Below are 22637 nucleotides of genomic sequence, written 5' to 3'. Positions count from 1 at the left end.
AGCTTTCAAAAGGATGGGTTGAGCTAAGGACCAGCTCATAGTGACTGCTCACATTTAATCAGACCAGTCAACTATCAGCTTTCTTCCCCAAGCCCCCAAAAATGGGGGTAAAAGAAATCCTGCTTACCCTAGATGTTGCAGACAACCTGCATACCATCTGAATGAAATCAGACTTTCTTCCCCAAGCCCCCAAAAATGGGGGTAAAATAAATCCTGCTTAGTTGCAGACAACCTGGATACCATCTGCATGAAATCAGAGTTTTTATGGAAAACGTCTCCTTTTATGAAAAGAAGGGTAAACATTGACCAATCAAATGTTTAAATGGCTTGTTTCAATCCATGCATTTCTGATACTTGTATCATGGGAAATGCCTAGTAGGCCTAGTATAGGTTAATAGTATTAGGAGCAGTAAATCCTCTTTGAAATTACAGTGGAAGCTGTGACTCGGATATTGTTTCACAGCTTCAAGTTGGACAGTGATTCTAGACATTTCTGCAGGGCTTGCTGAACCCCAGCGACTATTCCTACTCTATCACCCATGCACCATAAAGCTTTGGAAATTGCCCCAGTACTACAGTGATCAGAATGAACACTATAAAATTGTTCAGGTAATTTACTTTAATAGTAGATGTTTGAATAGATGTATCTTCACCTGTCATTCCCAGTGTTTCATCGGAGTGCCATTGGGGTGGGTATCAATATCCTGCTTGTCCTTTGCCCCACTTTTTCTTAGTCCATAAAGCTTTGGGTTTGCTTGTTGTAAGCATTGGTTGGTGGATAATGTTTATATGCCTATACCATCTCACTCTTCACGCTCACTCTCCCATAAACATCTTTTGAGTTTCTGGGTAATGTAGTAATGTGTGCTGCATCTTCCAGGCTGCACACTTCTTACCTTATCCTAAAATATAACTTCAAGGGCCCTTGCCTTGGGGTCTGTTTGAGAAAATTTAGGCTAGCACTCTTACATTGAAACTCATACTCATGGGTGTACCAGGAGAAGAGCAAAGAGGGAAAGATCTTGAGCTCTAGAAGTCAGACCAGATGTGCTGCGACATCTAGTGGCCAAGTCCCAGTAGAGCTACTGCAGTGATCTACTTGAACATCTGCTATTATGGTAAGTTACTTACTCAGTTGTACTAATACAGATTTGTTTCATATGTTGGATGTTATGGCAAGTACTGTCATGGTAGTCTTGCTGTAATATGTGATGGTTATTGAGCTGCTTTTTTGAACCCTGTGTACATCTGTAGGATCCTTAATGACAACAGTAATTAAGAATCTCCATGTTCTAATAAAATTAAAATAAAATGTGGCTTTAGACCTTATATTGTCAAATCTACAACTTGTGGCTGCAGGAGTTAATAGTATCCAACTGCTGACAAGTTTTAAACGATAGTGCTTTTCATATTGCACAACCATATAAAGTGTGGATTGCACTAACAGATTAATCTTTCTTCAAATGAAACAGAAGGAGAAGAGGAAGAGGAGGATGACGAGGATGCAGAAGAGTTTGATGATGATGATGAAGATGAAGAAGATGTAGAAGGAGAAGAGGATGAAGATGATGTCAGTGGCGAAGAGGAGGTTAGAAGAACTTGTGTAGTTGACTAGCATATATTGCTAGATTGTTTGCTTATTCTGGGAAGGCTTTTGTAACAAGTGTAACATGACAGAATTCTCATTGGCTCGTTATCTTGGAGCAGCATGCCTTTCTTCTGAAAGCCAACTTTGGTGGTCACTGTCCATTATTTCTTATCTGGACTGTGGTGGTGCTTATACAGATGGGTTCCCTCCCCTTGTTTTTTCCATGTTTTTTCCACTGTTTGACTGTTGGGTTCCTTGTGCTGTTGCACAGTATAGTACAGTCCTTGCTTTTAGTGGGTCAGCCTAGCAGGATTAATGCCAGGTAGCGCCAGGACAGTGGACCACAGTATTGAATCAGCTTTTCAACTAATATCTTTCCTTGCAGTTCATAGCCTGATATCATACTGATCTGAAGTAGTTTACTTCATTTGCCTTCAACCTGTGGGTCCTCTGATCCAACACGGCTGCATTTTCCAGTTATGGCTCCGAGCACCAAGCACCTCCACTTACCCATAATGCCTCCATGTGTCCCTTCTCCGTTCAGATCTCGTTTGCCCCTTTAGAGGGGCAGCCCTTAGCCGTAGTGCCCCAGGCAGTTATACTCTTGGAACAACCCATTTGTGAGGCCTCACCAGACTGTCCCCCTGTGAGTCTCCATGCAAGAGGAGGCACTTGGACTCGACCCCAGAGTCCCTTACCGAGGACACGGACCTGGATGAAGGAGGAGGTTCCCCAAGGTCACCCCCTCGAGGATGTCTCCTTTGGAGACATTATGGAAATCCTTTGCGGGGGGGGGGGGTCTGCCCCAAAACCGGCCTTCTGGAGGCATTCGGCTTGGGCCCATCTACCTCTTGGCTGTCCCCTCAGGCCGATTCACTTGTGGCAATAACATCTAGGGCTTGGAAGTAGCCAGACACCATAGAGCCAATACCAAAGCGTCCAGACCAAGGTTTTAAGTCCCCCCGCAGACCAGCTGCATTGGTACAAGGCATCCCATGTAGATGCTATGATCGTGGCGCCGGCCAACAAAAAAACTTGCACAGGAGAGCGCCACCGTCCATCCTCCTGACCGAGAGTCGAGGATGTTGGATCGTTTTTGGAGTGAGCTTATGCTTCAGCGACCTTCTCTGTGAGGATGCTGAACTATTTGGCGCACGTTATCCTACTCCAGAGAGATCTAGTCAAAGAAATCACGGATTCTACCCCAGGGTCCATGTCGGCAGACAGGAAGATTTTCGATGCACAAATGGCCACCCTTAAAGCTGTAGCGAACATGTCCATGCGTTTGCTCTCCCACGCCACGGAGGGAGCCGCACGGGTGGTGGAGACAGGTGTTGCCATCAGGCATCATGCCTGGCTCAGTTTGCCAATTCTCTGAGCCCTTCAAGGTGTCTTTTACCAGCTCCACTTATGGTTCTTATCTTTTTGGGAAGACAGTAAGAGAGACCTAGGTCCAGAGCGAGAAGGACGGGAAGACACTGTCTGCCATCGGGATCCATTTCTCTCCGCCTCAAAAGTCATTTTCCAGGAACCAGCGAGTCCAGAAGATAATGTGGTTCCGCAAGTCTCAGGCATTTTCCTGGGGCGCTCAGGACTTGCCATCCCCAGAGGCAGAGGGGGATTTGACAGAAGCTGCCCTAGAGACGGGGGGGTCCTAAGAACTTCGTGCCCTGAGATCCTTTCTCGGACAAACCCGGGCAGCAGCCCTGAGGGGTTGCCCAACTGTCCATCTCTGGAGGCAGTCAGGGGCCATTTGTCGCTACACCCAGTAGCTTGGGAGTCCATCACAGTAGGTCAGTGGGTGTTGCGAATTATATCCAGAGGATATTTCGTTCTGTTCAAAGAACTTCCCCAATCCAACAAAGCCCTCCTGGACGTTCCACCCACGCAGTGGGAGGAAGCAGCAGTGCAAATAGAATCACTGAAATGAAAGCGAGTCATCCAACCGGTTCCCCCAGACCAATCCGGATCTGGGATTTATTCCATGTGCTTTTTAGTGCCAAAGAAGACTGGGGACCTCGGACCAATTTTGGATCTTTCCTAATTGAACCTGTCTGTAACAGAGACAAAATTCTGGATGGTCATGATTCAGTCTATCCTGCCTTATCTGCAGGCCAGAGACTGGATGTGCTCGATCGATCTCCAGGATGTGTACTTCCACATCAAGATCTTATCCCCTGTGTCGAAGCTATGAGAGTGTGGGAATGGACAATTTCCGCTAGCCGTTTTCTGGTGGCAATGCACATTCCGGGACAGTCCAACATTCTAGCAGACGGGCTCAGCAGATCTATCCTGATGCCTTACGAGTGGTTTCTGAATCCTTCAGTAGCAGAACAGATCTTCCGAGAGTGGGGTCGTCCTTGCTGCGATCTGTTTGCATCTCCTTCCAACGCAAAGCGCAGCGAGTTTTTTTTTGTTCTGAACCCCCCACTGGGGGGAAACCCCCAGAGACCCTCTGAGTCATGCTTGGCCTCCCAGTCTTTATGCATATCCTCCTCTTCCCCTCTTGTCGAAGTTTCTGCAGAAAGCTCGAAGGCTAGGGAGCACTGTGATCCTCCTCGCCCCATTTGGCCTCGAAAGGTTTGGTTTCCCTTACTCCGGTCTCATCTAGTTGTTCCACCATGGACTCTGGATCCAGTTTTGGATCTTATCTCGCACCCTTCGGGGATTCCTCACCCAGATCTGGACAGTCTGAAGCTCACAGCTTGGCTGCTCCGGTTCCCATGATTGTTGGGTCTCCTAGTTTGTCATCCCCTGTTAAGTCCATCCTGGTAGCGGCTCCCAAATCTTCTACCAGTTCTTCTACGGTTAAGGTTCAGCTGGCAGTCTCACATGGGGATTAATATTTCCTCTTTGGCTTCCTCTAAACTGTGCAAGATCTTTCTTAAAGGTGCTTTTCTTCTTAGACCCCCCCCCCCCCGTAAAGGATCCCATTCCTCCGTGGGACCTTACTTTATTGTTGCAGGCGTTAGTTTCTTTCCCCTTTGAGCCTGCGACTTCAGTAGACCTGCAGTATTTGACATGGAAAACTGCTTTCTTGGTCGCCATTACCTCTGCCAAAAGAGTGTCGGAACTTCAGGCTCTTTCAATCAAAGTGCCCTGCATGATTTTTCATAAAAGACAGGGTGTCGCTTCGCACCAACCCTTCCTTTCTTCCCAAGGTAGCTTCGGAAGCCAATATTAACCAGATTATAAACTTACTAGTCTTTTTTCCTAACTCTACCAAAACAAGGGGGAATATAAATTGCACTTACTGGATGTGCATAGACTATTGAGGTTTTACTTCACAGGACCAAACCTTTCCACAAGTCTGACCGACGTTTTGTGTCTTACGCCAAGCCCTTCTTTGGTAAACCAGTCTCAGAAGTGACAATTGCTCACTGGATTTCATAATGCATTGGCCGAGCTTACTCAGAGAGGGGTCTGCCTCTACCAGGAAAAGGGAAGGCTCATTCGACCTGACCTATGGCTACATCAGTGGCCTTTTGGTCTAGAGTATCTTTGGATGTTCGGCTGCCACTTGGGCCTCATCTCATACCTTTATCTCGCATTACAAATTAGACATTGTCTCTAGGATTAGAGCATCCTTCAGCTCTGCGGTGCTCCGGAACATCCTTCCATGAGGGCCACCCAAGATTTAGGTGGTTGGGGACTCTGTCCCACAGGTTGAAGAGCAAATGAAGATAAAGAAGTGATGTACTCACCATAATGTTCCATCTGAATAGTTCTACTTCATTTGTCTTCAACCGTCCCTCCCTCCTTCCCCCTGACCTTATCAGGATACAGTGAGTCTTCAGATTGTTACTTTTGGGATACTTGGCTTTGCCTAGGCTAAGGTTGTATCTGTTGGTTATTTTTTGTAGATAAGGTATTAGTGGGGCGGGTGTCTGTTTCTTAAGCAGCAAACTCGATCTGAAGGTTGAAGGTAAACAGGGAGACATTATGGGTAAAGGGAGATGCTTGGTGCTCGGAGCCATAGCTGGAATATGCGGCCATGTCAGATCCGAAGCGGATCGGAGGACCCACAGGTTGAATACAAATGAAGTAGAACTACTCAAATGGAACATTATGGTGAGTACATAACTTCTTTTTTTCTGTCGTAAGGGGTAGAATCAACCACACTCCTGTTTTGTTTTGGTCATCATTTCAGAAGCTTTCCTTACTAGGTCATGTTGGCCCTGATAAGTGTATATAAGTAAAGCAGATCACAGCAGGTACAGACTTATCTTTTGTCCTAAATATGAAGTTTCAAAAGCAGCATGTTTCAAAGAATCTTGCAGATGAAATTTTTAAAGGTAAATTCCTGTGAGACGAACCTTTTGCTCACAATTTCTTATGACTACTGACACTGGTATGGTGTAATCTTAGTAACATTTAATTAGCTTTTGACCAGCTTTGGACCATTATTACCTTTGGGCATGCTGCTCTCCCCACTCCATTCCACCCTCTGCATACACCCCTCATTTATTGACTATACCTCTTGCAGTCTCTTCAGTAGTTGTAGATTAAAATTGTGGCTTAGGTGTAAGTCAAGACAGAGTTTACTTGTGTTGGTTTTGTGTCCCATGATCTGATGTCAGTTTTCATTTTATCCTCAGCTGTTGGGTTTGGATCTGATCCTCTGATCTGATTTGGCCATTACTAAAGCCTGTGATAACCAAAAAGCTCTTGAGCTTCTCCGTTACCCATAATGCACCAATTCCTAACATACCTCAGATCTCATTTGCCGATTTTCACGAAAAGACATGGTCAGCCTGAGCTTGTATTGAAATCAGTGAATTTTTTTTTTTTGTCTTGTATTTTTCGTCCTTACCAATTAAATTTACTTTCTCTCTTACCCTTTACTCTGTGTGCATTTCTCCAGCTTCTTTTCTCATGAGTACACACTATCAGATTCCAGGTCAGGAAGAGAATTGCAGTACCAAAATTTTAGCCCGGTTGATTCTTCAGTCCTTATGGTCAATGTCAGCTGCCATAATCTTAGTTACTGTAGCAAGATTTCATATAAAGATTCTCCAATGGATGTTGATAACACAGTGGTCTGTTCTTACCAGCCCATTTCAGCTCAGATAAGAATCACTCGAGCATGCAAGAGATAGTTCTGGTGATGGATATATCAACAAACAAGGAGGAACCAAATCCAAATCTTAACCCTTGTGTGCGAAGCTCTGAGTGAGTTAATCGGTGATCTCATCCTCCCTGTTTTTGTCTTAGTAGTGCACATTTTGGGGAAGTCCAAGGTGATAGGCAAATTGAGCAGGTCCATTTTTCTACCTCACGAGTGGTCTGTCAGCATGAAAATGGGGCCAGCCTTGCTGCAGCCTTTTTGCTTCTCACCTAAAAAACAATGCAGCAGCTATTTTGCCCTGATCTCCCCTCTGCAGGAATCACCGGGGGATGCACTACTCCACGATCGCCCCCACCAGTCATCTTTATGCTTGCCAATTCCCCTAATTCCAAAATTATTGCCGAAAGCTGCCAGGTTGAAGAGCAGCAAGGTCATCCTCATTGCACTTTACTGGCCTTGACAGGTTTGGTTCCCCTTTCTTTGCCTCATCTGTTTACCAATCTTGGATTCTGGATCTGATTCCAGGCCTCCTGTCTCACGCAATAAACATGATTCACCCAGTCTCTCAAACCTCAGGCTAACAGTGTGGTTTCTCCAGTTCTGTTAATAGCCAGGCAACCAATGCTCTCTTCCCTTGTCCATCATATACTTTTATCTTCTCATAGGTTCATAATTACTACTAGGCTAACTGCCCTTGTGGGCCATTTTAAGCCTAACCAATTACCCCATGTGAGAGTTAAACCCTGCACCTTGTGCTTAAGGTAAAAACTTTAAGCATTATGCCAGTCCTGTCATAAACCTTCTGCACAAGAACTTATACAAGTAAATGGAAAAAGTTCATTTGCTGGGCACACCAAAAATGCACTAACCCCTTCTCAGCTCCTGTACATAGTATACTTGAATTTTTGACATCCATTTTTAGAGAGGGAGCTAGCTCATCCACAGTTTAAAGTTTAGTTAGCAGCAATATCTAATTTTCATGTTGGATTTGAGAACTCTTCTGTGGCCTCTTCTAAACTTTGTTAAAGCATTTCTGAGAGGCAACTTCTGCTTAGAGCCCCATATAAAGGTCTTTCTCAACCATGGGATTTGAATTTGGTACTGCAGGCCTTAATTCATTCTCCCTTTGAAACAGCAGCAAAATGTGATCTTCAGTCCCTGACCTGGAAAGCTATCTTTCTAGTGGTCATTACCTCCGGTAGAATAATTTTAGAGCATCAAGCATTGTCTTAACCTCCCTGTTTGATCTTTCATAAGGTTAGAGTCTTATTATGTACCAGCGCTTCTTTCCTTCCTAAGGTGGTGTCAGAGTCCAATAATCAAGCATTCCATCAATTTACCAGTTTTCTTTCCTAAATTTGCAAACCAGGGTGAATATATGTTGCATCTGTTAGATGTTCATGGACAATTTACGTTTTTACTTGCACAGAACTAAAGAAATTAGGAAGACATGTAATTTATTTGTATCCTTTACAGATGCTAAATTGGGAAAGCCAGTTTTCAAAGGTAACCTTAGCCAGATGGCTTACAAATTGCATGCCATTCATTTACAGCAGGTTGGGTCTATCCTTGCCAAAACCTTTAAGAGCCCATTCAATTAGGTCCATGGCAATTTATTAAGTGTTTTTTTTTTTTATCTCAAGCCTCCATGAATGACATAACCTGGGCCAGTTCTCATACTTTTATCCCTCATTACAAACTGGATCTGGTCTCGAGGGGAAGAGCAGCCTTTAGTTCAGCTGTGCTCAGGAGTATCCTTCCTTGCAATCCAACCAGGATTTTAGGTAGCTGGGGACTCTGCTTCAAAAGTTGAGGATAAAAATGAAAATTGGCAACATCAAATAGTTATGTACTTACCATAATGCTCTGTCTTGTGTTGTCCATTTTCATTCCTCAACTTCCTGGCCACCCCCCCCCCCCCAACCCTTATTGCAAAAGGCTTCTGGAAGAACAAGATACAAGGACACCACTGTCCTTAATGTTGGGTTCCAGATGGTTTCCTCTGTAGTGTGTGTGTGTGTGTGTGTGTGTGTGTGTGTGTGTGTGTGTGTGTGTGTGTATAAAATGTGTGTGTGTATGTGTATATGTATATATATATAGTATGTCCTATTTTAGGTAAGTCAGCTAACAAGATATGGTGCCATTAGGGGCTGGTGCATTATGGGTAAGGGAGAAGCTCGATAGCCTTTGGGTTACCACGAGCTTTAGTAAAGACAGAGTCAGATCTGAACCTGACAGCTGAATGAAAGTGGACAACACAGACGGAACATTACGGTAAATACATAACTTTTTTTAATAACTGTTGGGTTCTCTGTCATGTCTGCCCTTTTTGGGGGCCTTGTATAGGTTTGTAGGTCCCGCCAGTCCTGGCACTATTGCATAGAGCCAGTAGCATCTTTCCTACATTCTTTGCTTGTAGTTTCGTACTGGTTTCCCAGAAGATAGGCGCCATTTCCTGGAAAAAAACTCAAGTGGAAGCGGATTTTAATATTACTTTGAGTTTACAAACTGTCAAATGAAGCCACGAGTCACGCAGATGCGGTGTGATCCAAATCCCATTGTGCTTTGTGTAAAATTGTGTATTCTATATGAATGCAGGGTCTTCTGGATGTTCCTTTCTTCTGTTCAGGTCACAACAGACTTCCACTTACAGGACAACAAAGGGATATTAAAGCAGATTGCTCAACTTGCTGTTTCTTTTAGTGCCTATTCGTTAATACAGCCTTGAAAAATCACCCATGCAGCTTTAAAAACTAATCCACTCAACTGTTTTCCCTGCTCTAGCTACCGGGACATTTCCTCCCCCAAAGTGATGTAATCCCTGCCTGATTTGCATGCGGTATAGAAGAGCCAGTGGACCTCCCACATTGTGATGTCAGAGCTGCCTTGCCCAGCCCACTCTTAAACTAGCAAAAATGTCAAACTATAATCTCACTTTTCTGAAGAGCCCTACCGATATGTGACAAAGTACAGGCAGAAGCACAGTAACAGCTGCAAAAACTAACAGCATAAATTTGCAGTGACCATGTGTAGACATTAATTGCATGTTTTTACATAAGAAGCAGATGTCTGTCACAATTAATCAACAACACTACATCAGCTTAAAATCCGCCTCTGGGCGTTTTTTTCTGGCTATACTGCTCAGACAAGCTCCACGTGGGTTTACAGAGTGGTCCTAGCAGCAAGGAACTCGAAAAAGCGACTACCTTCTGGATTTAAGTATCTTTGCTTTTTTTTCACTGAAAATAGCTTCTGCTGCTTACTTTGAACTAGCCTGAACTGTTTTTTTACTGATTACTGCATTTATTTTAAAATCTGCACTTAAAGTTACATTTAGTCGAAAGTTTGCTTGTTTGTTTAATTGAACTGTGGACGCTGCCCACTAAAGTGTGCTAGCCTGTGTAACTAATTTATCACTGTCTCTGCATTTTCTGTGTATTTCTACAAAAAAAACAAAAAAATAATCCTTGTTTTCCCGCCTTTCACGACTAGTTTAGACCAGTATACAGGCATTGCTGTATTCTGGGCTGTGGTGTAGTTCCTGTGTTGTCCATTACCTTACTTGGATAGAAGGAAGTTTCTTTGCTCACCAGTGGGAGTGGGGAGCCTTGAGCAGCCTACCTGTCCTTGGGGGAAGTGACCTCAGCACAAGAAGCTGTTAGTAATTGGTTGTTTGGGACCATTCCTAGCTCTTTTGTAGTTCACTGCTTAAAATCCGCTTTGCGGCTTTGTGATGCGTCGCATAGCAGCGCCCGGTTAAACAAGGTTAAACTTTTCTGGCTCCGCCAAGTCTGCTCTTCAATTTTTCCCTTAGAACTGTTCTACTTGCAATCTAAACAGCCTATACTCTATCTGAAAAGCTCAGCACTTGCTCCTAAAGCATTTTTTATACAGGTAAAGCACTCTTAAACAAACAAAAGTACTTCATTCACCTAAATTCTGTTGAGTACCCATTTCCCTATAGGTCCTTTCTGACTCAGTTACACAGCAATCTTTTTCACTATTTCTAGCATGTTGAAGGGTCAGTTGCTGGCATCCTCTCCTGTTCAGCTGGTGAATCTGGGAATCCTGAGGCAATGTTACAATTGCCTCATGTATACAGACAACCCTCTCCTCCTCCCAACAAATACAAATATATGCGAGAGATGCAACTATATAGCCAAACTTGAGGCTGAGCTCTCTCAATTCAGTACTGGCAAGACCAGTCTGGAGGAGAAGGTAACCACGCACACCACAAACCCAGTCTCACATAGAACTATCACAACTGCAAACCAAACACAAACACACAAAAACATACTCTGAGGTGCTGATTAAAAATCTACCAAAACAACAGAGGCCTCCAAAGCAGACACCCAAGCAACCACCACCTCAAGACATAGCACATGCAACACATAGTTCACAAAGTCAGTGTGCTAAACAGTCACAGCCCTTAAGGCCAAACAACATGCCAGACACACTTGTAATAGGTGACTCCATAGTCAGGCACACTGACGTCCCGCTCACCAGACTGAACAAGGAGAGGGTCACAGTAAGCTGCCTGTCGGGAGCTAGAATCCGCCACAACACAAGCACTCAGGTCACTCCACAGCAAGTACAAATATGACTCAGTCATTGTACATGCAGGTGTGAACGACCTGAGACGTACCTCCCTGGACTACATGAAAAGAGACATAGAGGATCTCTCTGATTATGTAGCCCAGGCCGGTATGACCCTGACCCTGAGCAGCATCTTACCCTCACCAAGAATGATGCCACAGTACAAAGACAAAATGATCAGTTTTAAGAATTGGCTTAATTACTGGTGTCATTCTAAGGGGATCCAATGTCTGTCTGCTTGGGATGACATGCTTGACAAGCCATGCTGCTTCGCAAGGGATGGCTTGCACCTGTCACCCCTGGGCTTCCGGATATTGGCAAAGGCTCTTGCCACCCCCATAGTGCCTTTTTTAGGCAAGGCTCAAATGACAAACCTACCTCCCTAGAAAACACAAGTGGAAAAAAACTAAGGGTAATGCTGCTCAATGCCAGAAGTCTAAACCTCAAGATGCACGCCTCAAGCCCTCCTCAGTATGGAGAACATCGATGTCTGTGCAGTGACTGAAACCTGGTTCAAGGCTCCTGAGAGCACCCCAGCACTATCAGGTTTTACCTCATATCATGCTTTCCAGCCCCAAAACTTGGACCGAACCACAAAAGGAGGGGGAGTATCCATTTTCATCAAAGATACCCACACCTCCAGGTTAGTGGCAACGCACGAAGCATCGGAGACTATCCAGGTGCAACTAACCATAGGCAAAACTGCCTTACAGTTTGTAGCATGCTACAGACCACCCTCTCAAACTCAGGAACCCCACACAGCCTTCCTGAAGACACTGGAGAGTATGACTGTCTCTCCAAATACCATCATTTTGGGAGACTTCAACTACCCAAACAGACTGGGAACATTACTCAAGCCCCAACACCCTAGCCCAAAGGTTCCTAGAATTCATAAACTCAAATGCAATGGAACAACTAGTCACCATTCCCACAAGAGGAGACAATATACTAGACCTGATCATCACAAACATGGGGACAAAATGCTCCACACCAGAAGTTCATCCCTCTTTGGTAAGATCAGACCATAAATTAATCTCACTGGAAATCCACATCCCGCCCCCACCCCCTGCACAAAAGACCACAGTGAAGAACTTCTCAAAAGCAAACTTCACACTTCTTAAGACTGAAGTGGTATCTTTCAAGGCCCCTGGGCCAGTGGAAACCACAACCCACACTGCTGAATCCTTTGCAAATGCCTTCTATGGGCACCTTCAAGAATGCATGGATCATGCAATCCCAAATAAAACCAAGACCCATTCCCCAAAGGCAGGCGCCCGGTCTGGTGGACCCCAGCCATAAACAAACTTTACAACAGGAGGAGGAAGCTACTACATGACAGAGTAAAATCCCTAAAAGGGAAGGCATCTCTGATCAGTACTAGCAAAAAACTAGGATCACTCATAAAATCATCCAAGGCCAACTTTGAGAGAAAAATCGCAAAAGACACAAAAGACAATCACAAGGCCTTCTTTAGCTATGTTAGAAACCTGGGTGGAAACTCCCAGATATGCTCAGAGTTAGTCCAAAATGACACAAAATACACTGAACCCACTGACATTGCCAACATTCTGGCAGACAGGTTCAGTGCAAATTTCTCCTCCCCCTCCCTCCCAAAAGGAGAAATAACTATCCCAGCAGAGTGTAGCCTCCCTAACATCTCAGATGCCCAGGTGAGAGCCGCCCTCTCTAAAGCTAAAAACACAGCATCAATGGGACAGGATGGTGTCCCGGGCTGTGTGCTACATGAACTCCAAGAGGAACTAAACCCACACATAAGGCTGCTGTTTAATCTTAGCCTTACTACAGGATACGTACCCAAAGTGTGGCGTACGGCAACAGTGGTCCCACTTCACAAAGGCGGTGCTTCTACGGACCCTGGAAATTACCGCCCCATAAGCTTGACGAGCCTGGTCTGCAAAGCTATGGGAGAGGATCATTATGGAACTCATAAACAAAGACATTGGAGACCTACAGACATTGGATCCTACCCAATTTGGCTTTGTCGAGGGCAGATCCTGCCTTTTGAACTTGGTCGACTTTTTTGAAACTGTCACTAAGGCCATTGATGAGGGTAAGGCAGTTCACACAGCCTACCTTGACCTTGCAAAAGCCTTTGACACAATACCCCACTCGGGCATCATAGACAAACTCACCAGCTTAAATGTAAACCCATATGTCACAAGATGGGTTGCAAACTGGCTCAAGGACAGAACCCACAGGGTCAGAGTTGCTGGAGCTATGTCAGACTCTAAGCCAGTCACAAGCGGTGTCCCACAGGGCTCAGTCCTGGGACCCCTCTTGTTCGGCATTTATTTTTCCAAGGTACAGGCAAACACAGGAGGATTGTGGCTGACAAAGTTCGCAGATGACTGCAAACTGGGCGCCATAATTGATACTCCAGCGGACACAAACATCCTTCAGAGAGGCCTCATAGAAACGGATAATTGGTGCCACAGCCATGGCCTTAAGCTGAACGCCAAAAAATGTATAGTCATACCCTTTGGGAAAAACAAGGTACCGACAGATTACCACATAGGCGGTAATCCATTAAGTACGGAAGAGGTAATCAGGGACCTAGGGACCCAGGTTGACAGTAACCTCTCATTTGACACTCACATTGCCAAAGTGGTTAGGAAGATCTTCTATATTGCCCACCTTATCATGAAGGGTTTCACATCTACCATCCGATGATAGCTTACTTCAGGCTTCAAAGGAATTAAAATCTATCCTTATTTTGACGACTGCCTGATTCTGGCTCAAGAAAAGGAAGATCTTCTACAGCATCTGAATATGTTACCTATCTACTCTCCTATCTCTCTACAGGGCTGGTTTGTTTGGAATGTTGTTGCAAGGAATGTTGTCTGCTCCTACTTCTTTGCCCTTTTACCTCTCCTTTGGGATTCTATTGGGATTCTCTGCCAGGCAATGGAAGACTAAGAACATAGTACAGTTTTGTACCTAGTTTTGTACCATAATGTAATATTCGAGGATTCCATTGTCCCAGTCAAATTTACCCCCCCTCCCTCTGTATTTAGGGGGTGGTTGTGTAGGTGAGTTTACATGCTTATGTTTTTGTATGTATATCTTGTTGTATTTATCATGAAGGGTTTCACATCTAGATCAAGAGAGGTCATTGTGCCCCTGTACTCTTCTCTTATCAGGCCAATGATTGAGTACAGTGCCCCGTTTGGGATGTATCTCACCCGACACCTGCAGCAGTTGGAAAGACCCCAAAAGTTCCTCACCAAGAGGATAAAGGGTCTTAAACATATGTCATATGCTGCCCGACTGAAAAAACTCCAGCTCTATTCAGTCGCATACCGCCTACTCAGAGGTGATCTGTGCCTGACGTACAAGGCCATGTCCAATCCTGAATTAATGGACATGCTCCACCTCAGAAAATCCAAATCCATCAGAGCCACGAGAACAAGTGACTTAAACTCAACACAGAAATAAATAGAACGTGCTGGAGGGACAGATTCATAACCCAGAGGATCCCTACACTCTGGAACAGAATCCCAGTCCATGTTAGGCAGAGCCCCTCACTGACTCTATTCAAGAGAAATCTCGACGAGTGGATGGGAGATCGTAGGTTTACCCCGGGGGTCATCTCTGTGTCACTACTAGACAGAGGCATAGTAAACTAAACCCTAAAAGGGCGTAGTATTCTCATCCTAAGGGGTGGTGTAAGCCACATGCACTCTGGCTAGGCTTATAAATGCCCTAGGGCAGATAGCCTAGTACGAACCTATGAACCTATTACAAGAAGTATGCAATACCGTAATTTTCTTAAATTACCACTTAAAGCATGTCGGTGCTGTCATGCAAGTCTGTGAAATATTTTGTGTTTATAGTGCATCATTTGTTAGCTATTTAACCAAACAGGAAGGAAAAATAAGTGGGAGTTTACTTTGCAAAACAGTGATTATTCCCAGTGCTATGGAGCTTGGTTCTAAATTTGACAGGAGTGCAACAAAAAAAAATCTCCCAATGTAAGGAAGGAAAGGCTCTCAAGAAAACAGTACACAAGTCTGGTCACCTGCTGTGAGCTGTCAATCACATGCAGATAATGGGTCAAATTACCCTTAGCTCTTTGACAGCCAGGGAAGGTATGTGTGAAGTGGGAGGGGAGATGCCTTGAAGAACTAGATTTCAGCCTTCACAAAAGAAAGCAAGTTAACATTTCTAAGAAGAAAGAGCAATAAAATGCACTTTTCAGTTCTGTTCTGTAGCATTTGCACTGTTTGTGTTTGAAGTAGTCATTGCAAAAGGATAACATTTTAACCAAAATTAGGTGACTATAACAAATGAGTGAATGCCTATAAAGCCAGAGGAATGATAGGAGCTTTAGGGAAAATGTGGCAGATCTAATGCAGTTTTTTTGGAGACAAACCATGCATTCTGTTATACTTATAGGCAGACTAAACAAAATTATTTCAGGATGCCAGACCTCATGAGGTCAGAGTCAGAAATTGTGTATAAAAAGCTCTAAATAGTCCGAGTGGTGTTAAAATGTAGGAAACCCCAAACCATGATGAAATAAACATGTTTTTTGAGTCTGTGGGTGCGGTTGTCCTTTAAGGATCTTCCAGAGGAGGTGCAAGAGCCAGAATCAAATGGTTTTGCTTTTGACATCTTCCATCTAACTTGAGTTAGATAAGCCAGGTATTTTTGCTGTTTCTCATCTGAGAGACCCTTAACCAGTTATGGTGGTTTAGGGCAAAAAATGGCAGAAGAAAAAAAAATTCTTCTGGTAGAAATCTTCTGGAATGTCAGAGTGCAAATAGCTGTCTACTCTCTAGGAAGCAAGTTTCACACAAGCATTTTCACAGCTACTGCCTTTTTTTGGATTGGTCCAGAGCACTATCTGCCTAGACATATCTTAATGCTTGACTTTCAAACATATGGCTAATTCTCTAAACATGCTTGCAGCAGGAAGAATATGGAATGTAGTTACAGTATATCATCTGCTGGTCCCTCTTTAGAATTCCCCAAGAAAAAAGGAAAAGCACGCTAGGGAGAAACATAATTGGGAGGTTGCTAATACAGTGTTGTCATCTGACAACCCCCATTGGCTTGAGGTAGCTGATATCATTGAAACAATCAGTCATTTCCACATCCTTGCAAGTTGAAGCTACAGTCTGATGTTATTTTCATTCATTCTTTAATTGATGGGTTCGGATCCCAGACTCTTCTGACGCTGCCGTTTCTACTAGATCACTGGATCCTAGAACTCTCACGCTCCTTCCTTTACCCATAATGCCCTGCCAAACTAACATAGCTGATATCTCGTTTGCCGTCATTGGTATCAGATGTGGATTCCTAGCTCTTGACCGTTTTTTGAGTGGTCTTCGGACTTTTCCTTATTGTTGGTGTTTGTGAGTTAATTTTAATACATTGCCTTTCTTCTTCCTCCCTCCAGTATTTTACTGTTTTTAGCCAATTTTCCTTCCCTTTTAGTATCTGTTATTTTGCTACTTCTCTTGTTACCATGCCTAGTATCCATCTGTACTCTTGAGTATTTTGTCTACCATTGTTGCTAGTCCCCCCCCCCCCCCAAAAAAAAAATATATATATATATATTTATTTATTTTGTCTGTAGCGTTTGCTAGGGTAATACTTTGTTTTCAGCTGTGTCGTTGGTAGCAGTTTTAAGATATTGGACAGACCCTCTGGGTGTTTTCTGTGGGTATAAGATCCCAAATTCTAATGTCCACAGGGAATGTTATGTATTGTTTGGGTCTGCCACATCTTGATGTCTTTGCCATTTGCTCCGGATTTAATTCTAGGGCTTTTAGAGACTGCAAGAACAAATTTTAGTTTTGCAGGGTCTCTTGCCCCCTCAATCTCCCTCTTTGTTGGCTGGGGCTGAAACCCCCTCTAAAAACTCAGAGAAATCAAAAGTTGACACCCTGTGGACAAGGAGTCGAGAGTAGTCTCATCTCTCCACTATATCCTCTTCGATCCTCCAGGAAAACCTTCTGAAGCAGACGTGGACAGGATGATGAAGTTTCTCCCAGCACAGATACAGATGGCGGTTCTCCTGTCTCTGACCCCTTCTGGGCCTAGGAGCCGACCTCCATCCACTTCCCCTGTTGTCTTTCTCTCACTCTCACTCTCTCTCTCTCTCTCTCTCTCTCTCTCTCTCTCTCTCTCTCTCTCCTGTCCGTCTGTTTCAGAGCTGTCCGATCAGAGATCCCTGGGGGGTGTCTACTTTGGATCCAAAGACTGTGTGCTCTTCGACTCTGATATTTTCCCTGAGCAGGCAGGCACAGTGTTTCGAAGCCAAAGCATTGGCATTTGATCTGGGCACTTGAAGTCTGTTCCGAAGCTTCCGGTGCCGTCTCTTCCCGGCTGAGCCTCGGCACTGGATAACTTGGGTCAGACTCCCTCCTCGGGTGGAGCACTGATGGGGTTGCAGGGGCTGATGATCCGAGAGGTTCCAGCTTCAGAGGAGTAGACTACTGCTTCTCCTAGGTATTCTGCTATCGGGGTTGTGGAGAGGGTTTTTCTCTAACTAGAGAACAGACATTCCTGCTCCATTGGGTCAAACAACCCTGCCTCATGCTGTTGTGTTGTGAGCCTTGACCATCTCTTCACTGGGACAGCCAACTTGAACGAGCCTCCAGCCAGTCCATCGGGCCAATATCTCTTCTAACAGTTCCCAGGCACACCCCACTGAGGAACTCCCTCTAAAGAGGACATACAAGAGGAGGCGACAGGTTCCCTCAGATAATCACCTTATGACGTCTCCTTTGGAGACATGCTGGAGCTGTTGAAACAAAGACCGTTGGTCTCCTGATACCCACACACAGGAGAAATATGTGTTCAGGGGCCTTTTGGGTCTGGCCCATCTGCTTCTTGGGTGCAGACACCTCATTTAGAGCAGCTGCTTCTGGCTCTGTCCTTTAGAAAGTATTCTTGGTGGAGGCTTCAGCCACTGCCAGATAACATCAACGCAAAACTGATGCTCTTCTGGATAACAATGCTCTTTTTGGTACTGTAGCTGCAGACTTAAAGTATTACAAGAAAAGGGATATGAACTTCGGGACTTGAAACACTTTTTGCGTCATCTGCCCCTAAATTTCACAGAAATTTTCGTTCTAAGTCCTCTTTTGTTAGGAGACAGACCTGTCCTTCTCTTTCAAGAACTAAGATGACTGTTAGACCTCCTCAGCTTAAAACTTCTCTTTCAGGTTCTACTCCTAAACAGCCTTTTCCAGATAGGTCAGGTAGTCTGTGACTACCCACCACTTCCAAGTCTTACTCCTGTTTCTCTTAGTCTATACCTGTCTCTTCCAACTTGAGCAAGTATAACCCAGAATTCCTAGGTTCTCTCGGTTATCCAACAGGGATATTTCATGACTTGGAAAAATCTTCCTCCTTTCAGAGGTATTCCTCAACCTCCTCCAAACCAGTTGGGAGTCGTTTCTACAGGATTTAAATGATTTACTTACTCAAGGAACGATTCAATATGTTCCTTTGGACTAAAGGGGAAGGGGGGTTTACTCAAGAATGTTTCCTTGTGCCCAGAAAGGAAGGTCATTGGAGACCCATTCTGCATCTTTCCCATTAAAGACTTTCCTAAATGTTCCTACTTTCCACATGTTGTCTTTACAGACTTTTTCTCGAATTCCTCCTGAGGCCTACATGACCTCTGTGAACATCAAGGATGCTTGTCCTCATGCCTATTCATCCTCGTTACAGGAAATGTTTACGTTTCTCTGTGGCTTCCTTGCACTTTCAGTTCTCTGCCTTGCCCTTTGGTCTATCCAGTGCCCCAAGGGTATTGACAAAGTGTTTGGCCCATGTGATTGCTTATTGCAGGATCAGAGGTATTCAGATATATCCATACCTAGACTATCTTCTTTTTCTGGCTCCTCTTCCAGAACAGTTACTTCAAAATCTGCAGTTTGCCATCTCTCTGCTTCAAAGGTTGGGGTTCACAATAAATAAAAAAAAAATCCTGTCTTTCCCCTTCTCAGGATCACATTTTCCTAAGGTGCAGGCTACGAACAGATCTCATGATGGACAAACTAAAAGAACGTAATGAATGACCCAAAACAGCGTTTAATCAAAACCACATTGTACAGTAAGCGCTTTTGTCATCAAAAATGACTTCCTCAGACTGAATAATGCTACAAACCAACCAAAATTTTAAAGTACAAATGCACCAATCACATATAGAGAACATTTTTAAATTACATTAACCCCTTCCATGCTTTAAGCCTTTTCTTTTTGAATAGGCTACAAAATCATCTCCGTTATTGAGCCCAGGTGGGAAACAGGCATTTAACCTAACTTACCACGTATATTCCCGCCAGTTAAGCTCATCTTCAGCATCAAATAATTTGCCATAGTTAGGTACTGCTTCTAATACTAAAAACTTAAAATGCACTAGACAATTACTAGTTTTGTAGTGTTTAGCAATGGCATTTTTTACATCCCCTATTTCCACAGCATGTTTCTGCATAAATTTATTTATGTAAGGCTGGGAAAGGGTTAATGTTTTAAGCAGTATTTATTCTGAAAATATTATATTTTTAGTCGTTTTATTGACTGTCTTTTTTTTGTGGAGAGGAGATGTTATGAGTCTCAATGAGTTCATAACATATATAAATAGTGTTAACACCTATTTACATTTTACAGCTGAGGTTAATTAATTAGCATTAAATATTTAGATGCAACTGTCTTAGATTATTAGCAAAGATTTATAAAAAAAGAGGTGCATAATTCTTATTTACACTATGTAGTATGCATCCTAAAAAGATGAAAGACAATATAGTTTGTAGTCAGCTGATGTGTGTGAATAGATTAACTGAAAATGATAGTGATTTTCAAGTAGAAAGTAAAGCTCTCTGCGATAAGCTTTATTCACGAGGTTATCCAATGGAAGTTATGAATTTGTCTCGATAAAGTTGAGAAACTAAGGCACAATGAAATTAGATTTGACAAAACAGTAAGCAATTGTAATGATTTCAGAGTTTCCATGGAAGTTAGTAATAGTGTAGACAATTTCACTATTAAGAATGTTATAAGGAACAATTGGAAAATGTTACAAAGTTCTAGTGATTTGAAAGATAAAATAGGTGATCAACCAAATTTTATTAATAAGAGAGGTAAGAGTTTTAAGAATTATTTTCAAAGTAAACGCAGTACCCTAAGCTTACTTTAGTTAGGTATGTTTAATTGTCTTAACTGTAGATTTTGTGATTATTTGCTTGCTAGTGTACAAGAAGTGAATGTCAATGGTTTTATCTATAAATTTAGGAATTATTATACATGTAAAAGCAAATTTGTTGTTTATTTAGTAATGTGTCAATCATGCCCTTCTTTTTATGTAGGGCGAACCAGTAGAGAATTAAATAAACGTATGTATGAACACAAACATGCTGTGGAAATAGGGGATGTAAAAAATGCCATTGCTAAACACTACAAAACTAGTAATTGTCTAGTGCATTTTAAGTTTTTAGTATTAGAAGCAGTACCTAACTATGGCAAATTATTTGATGCTGAAGATGAGCTTAACTGGCGGGAATATATGTGGCAAGTTAGGTTAAATGCCTGTTTCCCACCAGGGCTCAATAACAGAGATGATTTTGTAGCCTATTTAAAAAGTAAAGGCTTAAAGCATGGAAGGGTTAATGTAATTTAAAAATGTTCTCTATATGTGATTGGTGCATTTGTACTTTAAATTTTTGGTTGGTTTGTAGCATTATTCAGTCTGAGGAAGTCATTTTTGATGACAAAAGCGCTTACTGTGTAATGTGGTTCTGATTAAACGCTGTTTTGGGTGATTCATTGTATTCTTTTAGTTTGTTTTTTTCGTCTAAGAACGTTGGATATATTTTTTGGCTTGGATCTCATGATGGCTTTTCTTCCACCAGAAAATATTCTGTCTCTGAATTCCTTCTTCCATCTGTAACTGCCAGGGAGTTTCTAAGATAACTGGAGTTTATGGCATCCTCAATACCTATGGTGCCCCTGGCAAAACTTTACATGAGAAAATTTGCAGTACCTAAAATCAGTTTTGATGCAGCATGCTCATCCTGTTGAGTTTGTACTTCTATTCTCCCAGGCCTGAAATTAGAGCTTCTTTGGTGGATTCATCAATTTTCTCTGAATCCAGGTCTTCCTCTTCATTAGTCTCAACCAACTCAAGAGTTGTTCACAGACGCCTCCGACACATGTTGGGGGGCAAGATGTGCATCAGAACAGGTGCAGGGTCTCTGGTCTCCTCCTTAAAGGAAGAAGCGTATCAAGGAAATGAGGGCCCTCATACTAGCTCTACAGGCTTTCCATCCAGGACCTCTGAAAGTGTTTATGGAAAACATCACAGTCCTCTGGTATATAAACAAGCGGGGGGCAAAGTCTTATCTTTGCAGATTGGCTATGGTGGCATGGAGTGTGGCAGTTCAGTACAAGGTGACTCTTCATGCAGTTTACATTCATTCACTCAAAACTTTGTGGCAAGACACTCTTAAACAGGCCCATGACTCAATCCCACAATGGATGCTTCATGGGATGTGTTCTGGACTTTGTCCATTGGTGAGGTACTCCTCTAGTGGATCTTTTTGCCTCCCCTCTGAACAGACAACTTTTTTTTATGTGCAAGAGTCCTAGGTCCTCTGTTTTGGAAGGTGGACGCCTTATCTTTCTCATGGAAGGGGATTTTTTTTATGCACCCCCCCCCCTTCCTCTCATTCGAAAGTTCTGCTCAAGATTCAGCAGGACAAATCAAATATCTTGCTGGTGACTCCCTTTTGGCCAAGAAAGCATTGGTTCCCTCTTCTGCATTTAGCCAAGGGCAATCATTACAAGTTACCTCACAAGGTGGACTTGCTCGCACAGGACAAGGGATCTCTGTTTCATCCACATCTGTCAACTTTGTAACTGACTCTGTGCATGGTAAACTTTTGATTCCTTTCAGACACTTTTTTTTCTGAGGACATTTTTAGGGTACTGCAGGAGGCCAGAAAATCCAATAGCAGACCTTACTTGTCTAAATGGAAGACCATTTTTTACTAGATGTCTTTTCACATAATCTGGATCCACTGACTGTGGATATAGCACTTTTTCCTACTTGTGCGAGTTACTTGAGTGGTTTGGCTTATTCCTCAGTGAAAGTTCACTTGTCAGCCATTTTTGCTTGTCTGACATTGATTCTCCCTTTAGCCTCCAGACTGGAAGTAAAACTTTTTCTCAAAGGCATCCTTCACATTAATCCTCCCAGGAAGCCAGTTCCTCCTCCTTGGGATTTAAACTCTTTTAGAGAAGCTTAACTGTAGCCCCTTTTGAACCTGCAACTTCAGCTTCCTTAAAGTTTTGTACCTGGAAAACTGTTTTACTAGCATTAACCCCTGCTAGGAGGGTTTGAGATTCAAG

The 22637-nt window shown here is 43.2% G+C and overlaps 1 long non-coding RNA gene across 1 annotated transcript in view; it reads left to right on the top strand.

The window, feature by feature from the left end:
- Positions 1-1470: 1470 nt before the first annotated feature.
- LOC122793165 overlaps positions 1471-22637 on the top strand; it is a 116392-nt gene continuing 95225 nt past the window's right edge. The window contains exon 1 of the long non-coding RNA XR_006363450.1: positions 1471-1588. This is a non-coding gene — a long non-coding RNA (uncharacterized LOC122793165). The remainder of the gene's footprint in view (positions 1589-22637) is intronic.

This window comes from Protopterus annectens, chromosome 2.part0 (genome assembly GCF_019279795.1).
Source record: "Protopterus annectens isolate FY-2018-M chromosome 2.part0, PAN1.0, whole genome shotgun sequence".
In the NCBI taxonomy this organism is placed as follows: Eukaryota; Metazoa; Chordata; order Ceratodontiformes; family Protopteridae; genus Protopterus; species Protopterus annectens.
This window is presented reverse-complemented; position numbering and strand designations above follow the sequence as displayed.